Raw genomic sequence first — 21,021 nt, 5'->3', positions numbered from 1 at the left:
TCAGCTTCAAATCTATACAAATACTAACACCCATACCATTCTTCGTCTCGTTGCCTAGTACAATAAAAGGGGTAAGTATGATCCTAAATTGTTAAGCCCTCTATATTATTCTTTATCTTTGGTACACTGTTGTGTTCCTTTCAAGTGCAAATATAAGGATAGTATAATGGCACAAGTAAGGGTGTCAAACCACAGGGACTGATTAGACCTCTTCAAATTACTAGCTTTATGCGAACCCTAACTAAACAATGAAACTAACAAATTGAGTTTGGATTTTCATTTGAAAAGTAAAGTAACTTAAAATGCAAGAGAATGTAAATATGAATAATAGAATGATTCAGAAACATTGGGAATGGAACTAGGGATACCGATTTCACCATTATAAGTCAATTCCATGAAAATTAAGTCAAAACGCATTCAACTCTCCAATCTGCAACTAGGGTTCGTTTTACTTATTTATGAACATCCATTTGATGTGTGGTTGTGATCAAGTACTCCTAATCTACAACCTAGTTGTGATGTTCAACTTAGATTACCAATTAAGAATCCATTAAGAACAAGAAAACTTCAAAGAACCAAATAAATCACATGGCAGGATGCATGCATAGCCACTAAACTTCTTTATTTGGATTCTTTATTTGGGCTTCAAAACAAGCCACTAAACTTCTTTCCATGTTTGAATAAGGGTCAACTCCAAAAATGGCATGTTTTCACTTCTTTTGCCTTGAAATTGATCCTAAAGTACATGTAACTGTACACTAACACAAAATAAGGTAAAATGCAACCAGTTTAACTCAAAAACATCACAAAGAGACTAGAAATGGATGGTATAAATGCATGAAATATATGAGTTATCAAAATACCCCAAACCTAGTTTTTTGCTAGTCCTCGAGCAAAACTATAACTAAAAACACTCAAAAACAATAAAAACTAACCAAACCACTTTCGCTGGCCAAACGATTACACTGAGCATGTGCAACAAGCCTTCAAACCTCCCTAGTCGGAGGAATTGTGTCTCCTGAGGGTTTATAGTGATGACGCCGACAAACATCTAGAGACTCTGCAAACAAATTGGTTAAAGAATACTTGAAACAAACTAATAAGAACCAATGAAAGCTTAGTCATACATTCAAACTGAAAGTCTGCCACTTCAAAGATTCGTATCATATGTGGAGTGTAAAAATATTACTCCATGACTCATGACTTCAAAGACACATACTCAAATGCCAAAGATAGAATTCGCTTCAACTCTAGTCCTCACAAATATCACTCAAATTTTCACTCAGATCCTAAAGTGTAGTCTCTCTCCACAAACACATGTGAGTGAAATTATGCAAAAAGGATTCAAAATTCTCACATATGATATATGAAATAAAAGCACAAATTTTGAAAAGATCTCATGAAAGGAATCAAACACTAAGAATATGGATAATACACATACTTACCATCACCCATGAATACTGATGCGAAAATTAACTTAACACACAAATTAAATCCTCTTTTGACAATTGTAATATATATGTAAGTAGGGATCGTTCTTAAACCGGGGATTAGGAGGGATTGCTAAAGCTCCTTAAACTGACTCAAATAGATAAATCTGAGCTTTAAAACACTTAACTAAACTTAGAAGACTCAAAACAAGTTCACAAGACTCAAAATAAGCTAAAAACACTCAAAACTACCTAAAAACACAAATTGGGCAGATTTGACTCTAAACACAATTTTGGACAAATTTTGGTCTTAACTTGACTCAAAACACTTGAAAACACAATCTAAAACATATCCTAACTAGTTAGACACTCTAAAATATAGGGGGATTTGGTTTTGGACGAAAATAAAGTAAACAAAACAAGAACTAAAACTAGGCAGATTTGCATGAATTTGGTGGAAATAGATGGATGATGGGCTAGCTAGGAGGTATTTCTCCACACATGACATACTTGCATACAAAACAATCTCCAGTTGCTTTTTCAATGAACCATGAACCTCAACACACCCCAAGTTAATTAGGTACGCTTAAATTAACTCTCAGATTTTCCTTAAGTCATTGAATTGAATGGAATTAGCGCATTGCAATCAAATTATTCCTTAACAGTTCTCTACATGAAACCGCATAATAGAGAAACAATCAAAGATCATTAAATTCTATGAAAATCCTAAGTGTTGACAAGATGTTCGTAACTATGAAAGCGCATGATACTTATGCCAGGAATTTACTTAACATGATTGTGATTAACAACCTTTACTACTTATGAATATAAGTTCACAACGATTAGGTGAAGCTCTCTTATATCCTAGCATCAGATTTATGCATGCAAATTAAGTGTGCACTCTCAACCCACATACACAAACAAGTTTTAATTCAAACAGATAAGTAAATTGAATTCACAATTCATGAAATCACAACCGGAAGTAATCAAATCAGATTGCAAACATAGCCATGGTTTCGAAATTCCTCCTAGCTAAGACGGGATTAGTTCCTCATACTCACAAAACAAGGATTATTGAATTTAAACATTGGAAACACAAGAAAGATTACACCTAAAACATTCTAGCAACTCCAGGTCGAATTGCATGCACGTCTAGGGCTTTCCTCCTTTTTCCTTGCTGCGGCATGATGTGATAAAAGATAGCACTCAAATTAAACCCTCTTTTTGACAATTGTAGTATAGATATAAGTAGGGATCGTTCTAGGCCAGGGATTAGGAGGGATTGCTAATCTAATGAAAATTGACTCAAAGATGTAAAAATATGCTTCAAAACATGTAAACAAACTCAAAAGACTCTTAACTAAACTTGGATGACTCAAAACAAACTTAAAAGACTCAAAACAACTCAAAACAATAAAAAAGACTCAATTTAGACTCCAGGACTTAATTTGGACGAAAATACAATTAGTTTTGACTCAAAAACACACTTTTGGACAGATTTGAAACAAGTAAGTAAAGGGGATTTGATTTTGGACGAATTTAAAAGAAAAACAAATAAATTAAAGACTTAAAACAGATTTTGACGAATTTGAGAAAAACCAATGGATGATTAAATAGCCAAGGGATACTTCTCCGCACATGATACATTCAAACATAAATTGATTTCCAATTGCTTTTCCGATAAACCATGAACCTCAATACCCCAGATTAACCGTGACATCACTAACTAACCCTCAGATTTCCCTTAAGTTATTAGATTGGATGACATCATATGACAACCCAACGCATTCCTCAAAAGTCCCCTACATGACATCATAATAGAGATACAATCAAAGATCATTACGTTCAATGGAAATCATAAGTATTGACAAAGCACTTTTAACTATGACATCATGATACTCATGCTAGGAATTTACTTAACATGATTGTGAAAACAACCTTAACTACTTGTGAATATAAGTTTGTGACGATTATGTGAAACTCCCTTATATTCTAGCACCAAATTCAAGCGTGCAAATTAAGTAGGCCTCCCTAATCAACATACAAGAATAAGTTATCCATCAAACGGTTAAGTAAATTGCATTCACAATTTATGACATCACAACTGGAATTAATCAACTCATATTATAAACGTAATCATGGATTCAAAGCATACCCTAGCTAAAACGAGTTTAGCCTCTCATGTTCATAACAAAACAAACGAAAATAGAATTAAACATTGAAAACAAGAGATAGATTACACCTAAAAACGATCCAACACTCCAACTTGAACGCACAAATGTCCAAGGCTTCGTTTTTCTTCTCTTCTTCCTTGCTAAGTCACGGCACAAGAGTCTAGGGTGGTTTTGTGGATAATTTTCTGGGTTATGAATGGATTTAGGAGGGTAGGGTGATGCGGCAAGGGGTAAGGATGGTGTCTGGAGGTTTGGGTGAAGGTATGGAAGTAGGAGAATCGTGGATGGTTTGATGGAAGGCTGCGGCAAGGTTGTGTTTCTGTGCGAATGAAGGCAGGTTGTATGGAAGGGTGATTAGCGTTCAATAAGGGTGCAACATTGGGTATTTATATGGAAGAAAGAATCCTAAGGTTTTATTACATAGTTTAGGAAAGGATTTAACTCCAAATCCTTAAAGAAAAGGAAACACAAAGTCAGAAAATCAAGGGAAAGGGAATGGTAATTTGCGGCAAAGGATTGCAAGAAAGGGAATGTGCTTTATTTCTGAAATTAGGCAAAGATTTTGGAATAGAAAAGGTATGTAAGTTGTGGCTGAGTTTTAGATGAAAAGGGAATGTGTTTTAATGATTTAGAATAGGAAACAAGGCCCTCCCTTGCACGGCAAGAAAGGAAAACACTATGGGAGGCCACGACATGGACTTTAGGTTGCAAGGGAACTTTATTTTGTGTCCTAAAATACATAAGGTGCCTTCAAACTTGCTGGAATTTAAGGACATTTAGGATTAGGAAAGGTTAAACCAAAATAGGAAACCTTGGCTTAACTTTCCTACTTCAAGTAGGAAACCTTCTTTGACTAGGATTCCTCATTTGATTAGGACTCCTCTTGTGATTAGGAATCCTAACTCTTGTGATTAGGAATCCTCTCTCTTTTAGATCTTCAATTTCGTCCATTCCTTTTGCTCCAAACATAAGCTATCCATTCCAAGTCCAATTTTGCTCCAAAATGCACCTTTTTGCTTCCTTAGCCATATGAACCTAAAAACACACGAAAATAGCTTAAACTACTAAAATAACTATGAACTAACAATATAAATGCACGAAAACAAGCTAACTAAGTCGTCTAAATATGGTCCTATCAAATTCCCCCACACTTAGCTTTTGCTAGTCCTCGAGCAAAACAAAACGAACAAAACAAAACTAACAAAACAAAACAAATTCTAGACCTTCCAACATATACCTCAGGGATTTCCAACGAACATGACACATTAAAGAACATCATTCCGATGGTTTTTGGCTTTCTTTACACTTTAACAAACACTTAACCATAGTTACCACTTATTAGTACTTAAAACAATGTTTTGAATGTAGTAACAGGCCTTAGAGAATTCCCTCAATTCCTCACTAGAATGCACTCTATTTTCACACAGATTTTCTAACTTCACACCCTACACTAGGTATATGTGAGAAGATTGAGTTAAACATGAAAACTAACACTCACATATGTTATATCAAAGAAAGCAATTTCTGGATTTACAACAATGACATGTATATGATCTCATGAATGGAATGCTACTACTTAGAACGAGAACCAGTGATTCCATATGCTCATACCAAATTCAAACTCCACATATTGAACACATAACATCAAGATAGAAGTTGAGGGTTGTAACGGGGCTAAGGGTATTGGCTAACAAAGAAAGGTAAAGGATAAACAAAGGTTCTTAAAGCAATAGGAAGCAAAGTAATGAAATTGACACTTAAACTCACTTTTAATGGCAAAAATCAACTTTTAAACACAAGGGAAGATTCATGCAACATTTAGGGTCAAATTCAAACTTTTGGACCCTTTCTTCAACAACCAACACTTGTGAGTTCATTCTCACTTATTTTTCAACTCTTTTTCTTTCTTTTCACCACTTTTTCTATTTTCTTTTTCTTTTCCCACGAAATTTTTTCTTTATTTTCCTTTTGCCGTGCCCTATTACCTTCCCCCACACTCGTTTTCTGCAATATATTGATCAAAAGGAGTTCATTCTAAGTCATGCTTCACTATCCTTTAAGAACAAGGGCATGGAAAGTCCTAATCTAGGCTAGGTGAGGATGGTGTGGTTAGCAAAGAAAATAGGCTTAAAAAGGCTCAAAAAGGGGTAATCCTACAATACATATGCAAAAGGGTTAGGCTTTTTGGCTTTGTCTTGACTAACAACTTCATCTTATTGTATGTTATGCAATCAATATCATGCTTTGAATGAAATGGGCATGAGTTCTAGTATTTGGATCTATAATGACATACATTCCAAGTAGCAACCAAGCAAAGAATGATGAGATCATGCAACGACTCTAGAAAACAAGAAATCACAGATTATACTCTCCAAAGAACGTTATAGGCTCAAGTCTCTCAAGGATGTAGCTTTAGTTTGAGTTCCTTCCTTCAAGCATGTTGCAAAAACTGATTTTCTCTTTGTGATTACATGTGAATTCATAAGCTATAACCATAACCAAGCATAAACCAAAGCATAAATTAACTTCCAGCCATGTTTACAACATTCTTTAATAGTCATGCAATTAAAAACCATATCCTCATCATTGTGTTGGAAGGTACCCTAAGACACAAACAAACACACAAAAACAACTTTAAAACAACTCTTTTTGGGTTTTTCAAAACTGTTTTGTAATTTTTTTGTAAATTTTCGGATTTTCTGAACAAAAGACATGAAAACACTTCAAAACACTCTAAAAACACTTAAAAACAGTGAGAAACAACATTATAAGTGATAGGTGATAAAATCCCACGAAAATCATGTAAAATTATTCAAAAACAACTTGTTTAGCCCCCCACACTTAAATCAAACATTGTCCTCAATGTTTCAAACAAAGACTCACATTCAAACAAACAATATAAACTAACATGATGAAATAAAAACAATAAAGAGATAGAGAGTTAGGAACGCAAATCTGATTTTGTGGCATGAATTGTTGAATTGCCCAAATCCTCTCTAGTTGAATGCATGGGTTGCCTCCCAAGAAGCGCTTGCTTTAACGTCCTCCACAACCTGCCCTTCAACATTTGCATAATAAGGCATCAAACGATGCCCATTCACCTTGAATTCTTGGCCATTCCTCAAGCTTTGGATTTGAACTGCGCCATATGGAAAAACATTAGTAACAACAAAGGGCCTAATCCACTTAGAACGTAACTTACCGGGAAATAAACGAAGGCGAGAATTAAAAAGTAAAACTTTTTGCCCTATGGAGAATGTTTTGCTTCGGATCATCTTGTCATGGAAAGCCTTGGTCTTTTCCTTGTAAATGCAAGCATTCTCATATGCTTCAAGCCTAATCTCCTCAAGTTCATTCAATTGCAACTTCCTATGCATTCCAGCCGCATCTATGTCCATGTTGAATGTCTTGATCGCCCAATGAGCCTTGTGTTCTAACTCCACGGGGAGATGACATGGCTTGCCATAGACTAGCTGAAAAAGGGGACATCCCTATGGGTGTTTTGTAAGCCATTCTATAAGCCCACAATGCATCCTCCAAACGCAAGCTCCAATCTTTTCTTGTTGGCCCAACGGTCTTCTCCAAGATTTGCTTGATTTCTCTATTAGACACCTCGGCTTGCGCGTCTAAGTCCTCTTTCCTCTTCTCCTTGCTGCGGCAGTGAGGTTAAATGGATGATTTGGATGTTAATTTGGGTTGGGGATGGATTTAGGGTGGTAAAGGTGTGCGGCAAGATTGGTGGAAGGTGTGTGGAGGTGTGGAAAAGAGTGGGGAGGCTGCGGCAATAGTGGAGGAAGGCTGGAATCACAGGGGAAGGCACGGCTTCTAGAGAAAAAGGTGAATGAGATTTGCGGCTAGGTTGAATGAATGGGATGTGGATGATTGAATTAGGGTTGGATTGGTTGCGGCTGTCATGGAGAAAAGGTGAATGGGGTACGGTTTTTAAGAGAATAAAAAATGGGATCAAAGGTGATGGAATGCACGGCTTGGTTCTTTTGGGTGATGGGATGCTGGAATTGGTGTGGAGAACAAAATGCGGCTGGAATGGAATCCTTAGATTAGGTGGCCACGGCTTTGATTTATTTTTGGTTTATTAGGGTTAATGGTCAATGGGGGGGGGGGGGGGGGGGGGGGGGGCACGGCAGCATGTTATTTTTGGGGTATTAAGTTTTTTTCATAATGGGATGCACGGCTTGCAGGTTATGTTTGGGAATATTAGGTTTAATTAATAATGGGATGTGGTGGCTGCGGATTCAATCCAAATGGGAGTGACGGCTAGCTTAGGAATTATATATGGTTTAGAAAAATAAAACCCTAGCTTATTAAATCAAAGGCTTACAAAAATTAGGAAATTAAATAAGAAATATAAAGGTGCGGCTAGGATTGAATTTGGGAGAGAAATAGGTTTAATTCAGAAATAAAAGGGCAAGGTGCGGCTAGGGTTTAGAAGCATGTGTTTTAAGTGCAAACCTAGGACAAAATTGCCCTCCCTTGTACGGCAAGGGAAGGGAAGAAAGGGAAAGGCACGGCAAGAGTGTTTAAGGAGCCTAGGGCTTTCGTTTTGTGTCCTAAAGTACCTACAAAGACTTCAAAGTGGCTAGAAAATACAGACGTTTAAGATTAGGAAAGGTTACCAAAACGGGAAACTTAGGATTAACTTTCCTAAAATAGGAAACCTTGTTTGAGTAAGATTCCTCGTTTTGGTAAGAATTCATCATTGGAGTAGGAATTCGTCGTTTCTTCAAGTCTTCAACTCATTCATTCCTCTTTCGCTCCAAAAGACTCCAATTTGCATCTTCTTGCACACTTTGGCCTTATAATCTGAAAATACACAAAAGTGGCCTTAAACACTCACATAACTAAATAAACACAACATAAATGCAAGAGAACAAGCTAATTAAGTCGCATGAATATGCTCCTATCAAATTCCCCCACACTTAACTTTTGCTAGTCCTCGAGCAAAACAAAACAACTAAACTAAACAAAACGAAACAAAACAAACAAAACATAACCTAAACCTTCCAACGTTTGCCTCAGGGATTTCCAATGAAACATGACATGTCAAAGATCATTACTCACATAGCTTTTAGTCTTCCTTCCCCTCAAGCACATACTTAATCATAGTCACCATTCACTAATTCGCATTTAATCAATTAAAACACATTTTGAATGTAGTAACATGCCTTAGAGAATTCCCTCAATTCCTCACTAGTTATGCACTCAATTTTCACTCATATTTTCTGACTACACACCCTACACTAGTTATATGTGAGAAGATTGATGTAAACAAGAAAAACTAGACATCACATATGTTATAACAAAGAACGCAATTTCTGGAGTAATTAAACGTGTTTAGATATGATCTCATGAATGGAATGCTACTACTTAGATGCGAGAACCAGTGACACCATATGCTCATTCCAAATTCAAACTCCACAATTGAAATGCACAACACTCAAGATAGAAGTCAAGGGTTGTAACGGGGCTTGGGGTGTTGGCTAACAAGGAAAGATAGGGATAAACAAAAGTTCTTTACGCAATAGCAAGCAAAGTATTGAAATTAAATCCTAGAATTCCCTTAGAATGCAGAAATCAACTTTTAGACAAATAGGGAAGATTCAAACAACTCTTAGGGCCTAATTCATTGTTTTGGGCCCTTACTTCAACAACCAAAACTTTTCAACTATTTTCAACTCTTTATTTTCTTTTCTTTTCTTTTCTTTCTTTCTTCTTTTCTTTTTGTTTTTTTTTTTTTTTTTATTTTTTTTTTTTTTCTAACCGTGCCTATGGCACATAAACTCACATCCATCATTCTTCCCCCACACTTATTTCCTGCAACACATTAATCAAAAGGAATTCATTGCTTACTATGCTTCAAGAACAAAGGTAAGGATGATCCTAATCTAAGCTAGGTGAGGATAATGCGGGTTAACAAAGAATATGGGCTAACACGGCTCAATGGGGTTAAACTTAAACACAAAATGAGTGAAGGCACATGGCTGTTTGCTTTGATGGTGGTCACTACACAACTTCATCCTGAATACGTGTTATGCAAATCAATAACATGCTTTGAATGAAATGGGCATGAGTTCTAGCATTTGGAACTAAGTGATGAAACGCCTTCTAAGTAGTAACCAAGCAATGAATAATGAGATCATGCAACAACTTTAGAAAACAATAATGCACAGATTTTAACTCTCCAAATAATGTTTAGGCTCAAGTCTCACCGGGATGTAGCGTTAGTTTGAGTTCCTTCCTTCAAGCATGTTACAAAAACTGATTTTTATCATTTGTGATTACATGTGCATTCGTAAACTATAACTACAAACAAGCATAAACCAAAGAGTATATCAAACGTCCATCCATGTTTGTAACTTTCTTTAACCATCATGCAATTAAAAACCAAATCCTCATCATTGTGTTGGAAGGTAACCTACGACACAAACAAACACACAAAAACAACTCTTTTTGGGTTTTTCAAAGCAATTTTTCAAATTTTTATGGTATTTTCGGATTTTTAAGTCAACATACTCTAAAACACTCTAAAATAGCTTAAAAACACTTAAAAACAGTGGGAAACAAGTTTAGACATGTTAGGTGGTAAAACCCTACGAATTTCATGCAAAAATATCTCAAAACAGAATGTTACCCCCCCCACACTTAAACTAAACATTGTCCTCAATGTTTCAAGCTTAAAATCACACCAAACAAAAATAAACACACAAACATGCAACTAAACATACTAACATGGCAGAATGTAAATAACAAAGAGAAGAGGTTAGGGACGCAAATCTGGTTATGGAGTGTAAATTCCCTCTTCTCCTTGTTGAATGCATGGGTTGCCTCCCAAGAAGCGCTTGCTTTAACGTCTTCCAGCCGGACAAAACCTGCTTTTAATCTCCACTAGGGCTCACAGCATAGAATGGATCCTTGAATGGAAGGTGATACTTGAAGTGAACCGGCATTGGTTTGAATTCTAGTGTAGGTGCCTGATTCATCAAAATCAGCCAGTTAGTATAAAATGTAATGGAATTTGGAGAAGATGACTTACTTGTTTTGTCCGACAAGAACTCAATGACAAACACCACTCCTTTGAAAGTTTCAGGGATATTGGACTTGGCCAGATTGCATGTGATGGTTATGACTTGTCCAATGTCATCAAATTCAACTTCTTTGGTTTTTGCGGGTTCAAATATGTCCTCTTTGATGCCTTCTACATCTTCTCCAGCCACTACCTTCTCTTTAAACATTCTTCTTGGTGTACAAAGTCCTTTGAAGAATTCAACACCATCTAAAACTTGCTGTGTTGCACCAAGAATTGGAATAGCATTCTGCACCTTTGGGAAGGCTTCCACGATGTCCTTTTTACTCTCTTCTTGGTTGGGAATCAAAAACCTGCTAGGAAAAGGGACATTGGGTGGAATAACATCAGAATAACATGAAATTGGGACGTCCTTACTTGTGGTGGGTGGTTTAGAGGGCTTAGGGGGCTGCGGCAAGGGTTGTTCTACCCTTGCCGTGTGCATGTCTTCTTCCTCCTCCTCAATTAGCAGCTCCTCATCCACTTCTAGGCTATGTTTGGACATTATTAGGTCAGCTCCAACCTCCATAGCACTTCCCAAAGTGATAGCATTATGGATTTCAAAATCTTCCTTCGAGTTTTCAATAGTTGAGTTGGACAGTTCACTTTGCTCTTGAATTTGTTTCATGAACTCCATAATCTGCCCAATTTGCTCCTCCAATTTACCCAACTTCTTGTCTTGATTTTGTCCGTCCTGCGTCAAAGAGGTTAGTAATTGAAAACTTTTATCATTATCCATGGACATACTTGAACTTGATTGGAATTGTTGTGGGGGAGGTTGTGGTTGCTGCATAGGTGTTGTATAGAACTCCTCATATGGTTGCCAATATGCTTCATGTTGAGCCTCCTTGGCTTGATTTTGTGACCCCTGCACCAAAGAATTTAATTCATTAAGAATTTGATTATAATCTATTGACGAACTTGAATTTGATTGCGCATATTGCATATGAAGTTGAGGTGGCTGCATAGGTCTTGAATAGAACTCCTCATATGGCTGCCAATATGCTTCATGTTGAACTTGTTGAGTTTCCCACCACATAGAGTTTGAATGATCCCTCCAATCTCTTTGTGGACATTGATTGGCATGAAATCCTTGCCTATATGAAGCACCAAATGTAGGGACACTCTGCATTGTGGTCCTTTCGGCATACGGCGACAATTGAGAAGTAAGATTTGCCAATTGAGCTTGAATGCTAGCAAAATCCATATCTTACTTCTCTAGTACCTAAAATCAAAGAAAGAGAACTAAATCAAATATCAAACATAACAACAAACAAAGAAAACAACACTAAGTTAGAAACTAAAACGGAAACAACTAAACCAAAAAGAAAAGAACCAAGGGATTAGCAAAGTTGCTAATCCCCGGCAACGGCGCCAAAAATTTGATGCTAACTAATTAAGCACACAAATTAAAACCCTCTTGTGACAATTGTAGTATATAAATAAGTAGGGATCGTTCTTAACCGGGGATTAGGAGGGATTGCAAAATCACTTGGAAACTGACTCAAAAACGTAAAATAAAGTTTGAAATACTAAACTAAACTCAAAGAATGCAAAACTAAACAATAAAACACTAAAACAAATCAAAAGACTCAAAGAATACAAAACACTTATAAACACAAACTAAGACACTTTCTAACTAAATTAGACACTAAAGTAAAGGGGGATTGAGGTTTTGACGAAATTAACTAAATGCACGAATTGTAATTAAAAGGCAGAATGTAAATATGGATGTGATGAAAATATGGATGAATGCTAGCTAGAAGGTTCTTCTCCACACATGTCACACTTGCATACAATTTGATTTTCAGTGGGTCTTTCGATGAATTATGAAACTCAACACCCCGGGTTAATTAGGTCCGCTTAAATTAACCGTCAAGTTTTCCTTAAGTTAATGAATTGGATGGGTTAGCGCAACGCAATTCAAAACATTCTCCAAAAGTTCTTTACGTGAAAAGCACAATAAAGATACAATCAAAGATCATTAAGCAACATGAAAACTATAAGTGTCGACGAGGCATTCGTTACTATGATGAGCATGAAACTAGTGCCAAGAATTCATTTAACGCGATTGTTTATAAGCAACCTCCACTACTTGTGAAAATAAGTTCATAACTATTAGGTGAAATTCACTTATATTCTAGCGTCATATTCATGCATGAAAATTAAGCATGCACTCTCAATCAACATACATAAATAAGTTATCGATCAAGCAGTTAAACAAATTGAATTCACCATTCATGAAATTCCAACCAAAAGTAATCAATTCATATTGCAAGCATAAACATGGTTTCGAATCACCCCCTAGCTAAATAGGGGTTTAGCCTCTCATGTTCACAACGAGAAAAATAAAATTGAATTTAAACATAAAGAACAAAGGATGGATTACACCTAAAACGCCCAACGAATCCACTTGAATTTCTGCGCGTCTAAGTCCTCTTTCCTCTTCTCCTTGCTGCGGCAGTGAGGTTAAATGGATGATTTGGATGTTAATTTGGGTTGGGGATGGATTTAGGGTGGTAAAGGTGTGCGGCAAGATTGGTGGAAGGTGTGTGGAGGTGTGGAAAAGAGTGGGGAGGCTGCGGCAATAGTGGAGGAAGGCTGGAATCACAGGGGAAGGCACGGCTTCTAGAGAAAAAGGTGAATGAGATTTGCGGCTAGGTTGAATGAATGGGATGTGGATGATTGAATTAGGGTTGGATTGGTTGCGGCTGTCATGGAGAAAAGGTGAATGGGGTACGGTTTTTAAGAGAATAAAAAATGGGATCAAAGGTGATGGAATGCACGGCTTGGTTCTTTTGGGTGATGGGATGCTGGAATTGGTGTGGAGAACAAAATGCGGCTGGAATGGAATCCTTAGATTAGGTGGCCACGGCTTTGATTTATTTTTGGTTTATTAGGGTTAATGGTCAATGGGGGGGGGGGGGGGGGGGGGGCCACGGCAGCATGTTATTTTTGGGGTATTAAGTTTTTTTCATAATGGGATGCACGGCTTGCAGGTTATGTTTGGGAATATTAGGTTTAATTAATAATGGGATGTGGTGGCTGCGGATTCAATCCAAATGGGAGTGACAGCTAGCTTAGGAATTATATATGGTTTAGAAAAATAAAACCCTAGCTTATTAAATCAAAGGCTTACAAAAATTAGGAAATTAAATAAGAAATATAAAGGTGCGGCTAGGATTGAATTTGGGAGAGAAATAGGTTTAATTCAGAAATAAAAGGGCAAGGTGCGGCTAGGGTTTAGAAGCATGTGTTTTAAGTGCAAACCTAGGACAAAATTGCCCTCCCTTGTACGGCAAGGGAAGGGAAGAAAGGGAAAGGCACGGCAAGAGTGTTTAAGGAGCCTAGGGCTTTCGTTTTGTGTCCTAAAGTACCTACAAAGACTTCAAAGTGGCTAGAAAATACAGACGTTTAAGATTAGGAAAGGTTACCAAAACGGGAAACTTAGGATTAACTTTCCTAAAATAGGAAACCTTGTTTGAGTAAGATTCCTCGTTTTGGTAAGAATTCATCATTGGAGTAGGAATTCGTCGTTTCTTCAAGTCTTCAACTCATTCATTCCTCTTTCGCTCCAAAAGACTCCAATTTGCATCTTCTTGCACACTTTGGCCTTATAATCTGAAAATACACAAAAGTGGCCTTAAACACTCACATAACTAAATAAACACAACATAAATGCAAGAGAACAAGCTAATTAAGTCGCATGAATATGCTCCTATCAGCTTGGCCATTGGTTTAAGGATGATAAGGTGTTGAAACCTTATGTGTGACTTGATACTTCTTGAGCAAGGCCTCGATGGTACAATTGCAAAAGTGAGACCCTCCATCACTAATAAGCACTCTAGGCATCCCAAATCTAGCAAAAACGTTAGTTTTTATAAAATCTGCAACAACTTGAGAATCATTAGTACGGGTGGCCTTGGCTTCCACCCATTTGGAGACATAATCAACCGCAAGCAAAATATAAGTAAAACCAAACGAAGATGGGAAAGGGCCCATGAAATCAATGCCTCAAACATCAAAAATTTCAACATTAAAGATGGGTGTTCGCGGCATTTGATCCCTTGCACCTATATTTCCCATTCGTTGACAACGATCACAAGTTAAACAAAAAGTTCTAGCATCTTTAAAGACTGTAGGCCAATAAAAACCACATTCTAACACCTTAAGGGCAGTGCGTTGTGTGCCAAAATGTCCACCACATGCATAAGTGTGACAAAATGTTAGAATTGAATTAAACTCACAATCATGCACACAACAACGAACAATCTGATCCGCACAAAATTTCCACAAATATGGGTCATCCCATACATAAAACCGTGACTCTTTCTTGAGTTTATCACGTTGGTGCTTAGCTATGGTGCTTGGAACATGTTTTGACACCAAAAAGTTCACCAAATCGGCATACCAAGGTTCACTTACCTTAATGGACAACAATTGCTCATCAGGGAATGTCTCTTGGATGGGTAAAGAGTCCTCATTGCATACCAAATGACTTAGATGGTCAGCAACCACGTTCTCACTGTCTTTCTTGTTTCGAATTTCAATGTCAAACTCTTGGAGAAGAAGCATCCATCGAATGAGCCTTGGTTTGGCCTCCTTTTTGGTGAATAAGTACCTTAAAGCTGCATGGTCAAAATATACAATCACTTTAGTGCCAAGTAAATATGAACGAAACTTATCTAAAGCAAACACAACGGCAAGAAGTTCTTTTTCAGTGGTAGAGTAGTTTAATTGAGCATCATTTAAGGTCCGGGAAGCATAATATATGACATCTGGTTGCTTGTTCTTCCTTTGGCCCAAAACAACGTCCAATCTGGTGGAATGATAATGGGTGCCGTGGTAAGCATGTCCTTGAGATGCTTGAATGCCTTCTCACACTCCTCGTTGAACTCAAAAGTCACTTTTTTTTTGTGGGAGACGGCATAGGGGTTGTGCAATCTTGGAAAAATCCTTGATAAATCGCCTATAAAATCCTGCATGGCCAAGAAAAGAACGAACCTCTCTAACCGAAGTAGGAGAGGGTAAGTAACGTACAAGATCTATTTTAGACTTATCAACTTCAAATCCTTTTTCAGAGATGATATGACCCAAAACTATGCCTTGTTTGACCATAAAATGACATTTTTCCTAATTCAAAACAAGGTTAGTTTCCATGCATCTTTTCAAGATTAAAATGAGATTATGCAAACAATCATCAAATGAGTCTCCAAACACACTAAAATCGTCCATAAACACCTCAATTATTTTCTTAACATAATCCGAGAATATACTTACCATGCATCGTTGGAAAGTGGCCGGTGCATTGCATAAACCAAATGGCATACGACGATATGCAAAAGTACCAAATGGACAAGTAAAGGTGGTCTTTTCTTGATCATCCGGTGCTATGACAACTTGATTATAACCCGAAGAACCATCAAGAAAGCAATAAAAGGAATGACCGGCTAACCTTTCAAGCATTTGATCGATGAATGGCAAAGGAAAGTGATCTTTTCTTGTTGCGGTATTTAGCTTCCTATAGTCAATGCACACTCTCCAACCAGTTTGATTGCGTGTAAGAACAAGTTCATTCTCTTCATTCTTCACCACCGTGACTCCGGACTTCTTGGGAACTACTTGGATCGGTGAAACCCAACAACTATCCGAGATAGGATAGATGACGCCACAATCAAGTAATTTGATGATTTCCTTCTTCACGACTTCCATCATTGGTGGGTTGAGTCGACGTTGGGCTTCCCTTAATGGTTTGGCGCCTTCTTCCATGAGAATTCGATGCATGCATGTGGTAGGGCTTATGCCCTTAATATCGGCCAAAGTCCACCCAATGGCCGTCTTGTGCTCTTTGAGAACCCTCACCAATTTCTCCTCCTCTTGTGCCGTGAGTGATGATGCCTGATGCAAGCTAAATAAGCACACAAATTAAAACCAAAATTTGATGCGAGCTAAATAAGCACACAAATTAAAACCCTCTTGTGACAATTGTAGTATAAGTATAAGTAGGGATCGTTCTTAACCGGGGATTAGGAGGGATTGCAAAATCACTTGGAAACTGACTCAAAAACGTAAAACAAAGGTTAAAACACTAAACTAGACTCAAAGAATGCAAAACTAAACAATAAAAACACTAAAACAAATCAAAAGACTCAAAACAGCACCAAAACACTCAAAACTGCCTTAAAAACACTTTCTGGGCAGTTTTGAGCACTTTGGTGAATTTGGACGAATTTGGGTAATAACTTGAATCAAAACACTTAGAAACACAAACTAAGACACTTTCTAACTAAATTGGACACTAAAGTAAAGGGGGATTGAGGTTTTGACGAAATTAAACTAAATGCACAGATTGTAATTAAGGGCAGAATGTAAATACGAATGTGATGAAAATATGGATGGAATGCTAACTAGAAGGTTCTTCTCCACACATGTCACACTTGCATACAAGATGATTTTCAGTTGGTCCTTCGATGAATTATGAAACTCAACACTCCGGGTTAATTAGGTCCGCTTAAATTAACCTTCAGATTTCCCTAGAATCATTGAATTAGATGAATATGCATCGCAAACAAATTATTCCTAACAAGTTCTCTATATGAACAGCATGATAAAGATACAAGTTAGAATCATTACGTTCTTTGGAAATCATAAGTGTTGACGAGGCATTCGTTACTATGATAAGCAAGAAACTAGTGCCAAGAATTTATTCAACGCGATTGTTTTTAAGCAACCTCTACTACTTGTGAATATAAGTTCATAACTATTAGGTGAAATTCACTTATATTCTAGCGTCAAATTCATGCATGAAAATTAAGCGTGCACTCTCAATAAACATACACAAATAAGTTATCAATCAAGCAGTTAAACAAATTGAATCCACAATACATGAAATTCCAACCAAAGGTAATCAAATCATATTACAAGCATAAACATGGTTTCGAATCACCCCCTAGCTAACTAGGGGTTTAGCCTCTCATGTTCACAGATAGAGAAATACAATTAAATTTAAACATGAAGATTAAAAGATTGATTACACCTAGAACGCCCAACGAATCCACTTGAATTTATGCGCATTTAAGCTCCTCTTTCTCCGTTCTTCTTGCTGCGGCAGTGAGGTTAAATGGTGTTGGTGGATGATTTTCTGGTTTAAGGATGGATTTATGATGATATGGTGGTGCGGCAAGGTAGTAGGGAGGTGTGGAAAGTGGCTGGAAGGGATATGGTGGCTGCGGCAAGGATGGGGGAAGGCTGGAATGGATGGTGGATGCACGGATTGAATGGAGAATGGAGAGAATAATAATATGGTGGCTGCGGCTTATGGGAGAGAGTGAGTGAATGGCTACGGCGTAGGTTAAAATGTGAATGTGGCTGATGAGAAAATAAGGTGAATGGTATGCACGGTTTTTGGGAGAGAATTAGGGTGAATGGCTGATGAAAATATCAATGAATGGCTTCCTCCGGCTGTTTGGTTTTTTTCCTTGAAAAATATGAAAAGAAAAATAATAATAGGTCCCTAAGGTGCGGCTAAATGGTGGAAACCCTAGGGTTTAGAAATTCAAACCCTCTTTTATTTTTATTAACTAAAATTCACCTAAAGCCTGCTAGAATTTAGGAAATAAAATTAGAAATTAACAAGGGAATAATTAAAGGGCGCGGCTAGGGTTAGGTTAGAAGAGGTAAATAGGGTTTAATTGCACAACATTGGACAAAAGTGCCCCCCCTTGCACGGCAAGGGAAGGGAATTAGGGTTAAGGCACGGCAAGGTTGTGTAATTGGGCTAGGGCCTTGGTTTTGTGTCCTAAAGTGCCTACAAGGCCTTCAAAGTGGCTAGAAAATACAGACGTTTAAGTTTAGGAAAGGTTACCAAAACGGGAAACCTAGGGTTAACTTTCCTACTTCAATTAGGAAACCTTGTTTGAGTAGGAATTCTCGTTTTGGTAGGAATTCATCGTTGGAGTAGGAATTCATCGTTTCTTCAAGTCTTCAACTCGTTCATTCCTCTTTCACTCCAAAAGACTCCAATTTGCATCTTCTTGCACACTTTGGCCTTATAATCTGAAAATACACAAAAGTGGCCTTAAACACTAAAATAACTAAGTAAACACAACATAAATGCACGAGCACAAACTAATTAAGTCGCATGAATATGCTCCTATCAATGCCACAATGACGGGCAGTGTGTCTTGCTCGCCCAAGAACACATACTTCAAGTGATTTGGCAACGGTTTAAGCTCAAGGGTAGGTGGTTGTTCTATAGAAGGAAGCAACTTGTTAATTGAAATTGGAATTGAGATTGGACTAGGGAACTTACCATTGAGCCGTGGCAAGGACTCTAGGGCAGCCACGGTCTCAATTACTTCATCATCAAAGGCCACGGTATGGTCATGCAAGTGTGTGTTGTGGGGTGCTACGGTGGCAGCCATTTGATCCCTCACTTCTATGCCATTTGTAAGGACCGTTTCAAGTGCATCTTCATGTAATTGATCAAGGTGTGCCTGAACTAAAGAATCAAGAATATCAATAGAGAAACATGAGTGATCATCATTAGGAAATCTCATGGTTTCAGAAATATTAAAATCAATCATTTCCCCATCAAATTCCATTGTTAAAGTGCCTTTAAACACATCGATCTTAGTCCAGGCCGTCTTCATGAATGGCCTCCCAAGAAGAAGTGGCAAGGATGGAGCATGGGTGGTTTCTTCCATCTCAAGAATGTAGAAATCCGCCGGAAAGATCAAATTATTCACCTGCACTAAGACATCTTCCAATACGCCTTTTGGATAGGCATTAGATCTATCGGCCAACTGAATAATCACACCATCATTTTTCAATTCACCAAGGTTCATGGATGCATAAATAGGATATGGCATTATGTTAATTGAAGCTCCTAAGTTTAACATAGCATGTTCGAACTTAGTTTAGCCAATAATACAAGGAATTGTAAAGCTACCTGGATCTTTGCGCTTTGGTGGTAACTTTCTTTGTAAAACAGCGGAAACGTTTTCACTTACCCTTACTACCTCCTTATTTGAAGCCCACTTCCTTGTGGTGCATAATTCCTTCAAGAACTTGGCGTATTTGGGCACTTGCTTTATGGCATCTAGGAACGGGATATTGACTTGAACTTTCCTAAACGTCTCAAGAATGTCTTTCTCATGCTCCTCTTTCTTTGTTTACAAAAATCTGTGAGGAAAAGGAACATTGGGTGGAATGGGGTTAGAATTAATCGAATTTGAAGCCAACTTACCTTTGGTAGCCGAATGAGATGCATTAGATGCATTAGGATCCTTAAGTGCTTGCGGCAAGGGTGTTTCTACCCTTGCCGTTGTGTTGGCTGCCTCCTCTTCTTCATGTTGCAGCTTCTCCTCTTCATTCGGACTTGTTTTGAGTGGTGTGGATGTAATGCCAACTTCTTTTCCACTCCTCAAAGTGATTACTTTGGCAGATTCGAACCCTCCCTTTGGATTGATAATGGTTGAGCTTGGGAGTTTGCCTTGGTCTCGGAATTGCCCTACAAACTTCCCAATCTGTCCAATTTGCTTATCTAAGTGGTCCACCCTTTTGTCTTGGTTTTGCATCGCCTTTTCTTGGTTTTGCAATGCTTTGTTTTGATTTTCTTGCCCCTGAGACAAATTGGTAAGTAACTTAAGAAGTGTAGCATTATCTAAAGACGTACCTTGATTGTTTTGGGCAAATTGGGGTGGGGTTGGATCATTGCCGTAGGTTTTGGTGTAAAACCCCGGGGGTTGTTGCCTAAAGCCTCCTTGTTGTTGAGGTTGTTGAGGTTGTTGAGGCTCCCTCCACTTGAAGTTTGGATGGTCTTTCTAACCCGGATTGTATGTGTTGGAATATGGATCATTCTTTGGCTGATTTTGGCTTGGAAATCCAATGGCATTTGCACTCTCCCATCCCCCATTCTCAATCAATTGAGGGCACTTTTCCGAAGGGTGTCCTTGGATAGAACATACGCCACATACAATTGGTCCTTGTATCTTCATTCCTTCGGCCATCTGAGACACAACAGAAGTAAGATTAGCTAATTGAGTTTGAATGTCGGATTAAGAACTTACCTCATGCACTTGTTGCCGTGGGGGGTCCATTTGCTCAATTCCTTCGTATTGTTGTGCATTGAGAGCCCGGTTCGCAATTAGGTTCTTGGCTACCATGGGAGTTTTGTCCACCAACGCACCTCCCGCCGAGGCATTAAGCATTTGCCTTTCAATGGGAAGAAGACCTTCATAGAAGTATTGAAGTAGAAGCTTCTCCTTCATTTGATGTTGAGGACATGATGCAACAAGGGCTTTAAAATGCTCATAGTACGTAGGAAAAGACTCCC

Source organism: Pyrus communis, chromosome 5 (assembly GCF_041283825.1).
Source record: "Pyrus communis isolate YQ-2024b chromosome 5, ASM4128382v1, whole genome shotgun sequence".
In the NCBI taxonomy this organism is placed as follows: domain Eukaryota; kingdom Viridiplantae; phylum Streptophyta; class Magnoliopsida; order Rosales; family Rosaceae; genus Pyrus; species Pyrus communis.
This window is presented reverse-complemented; position numbering follows the sequence as displayed.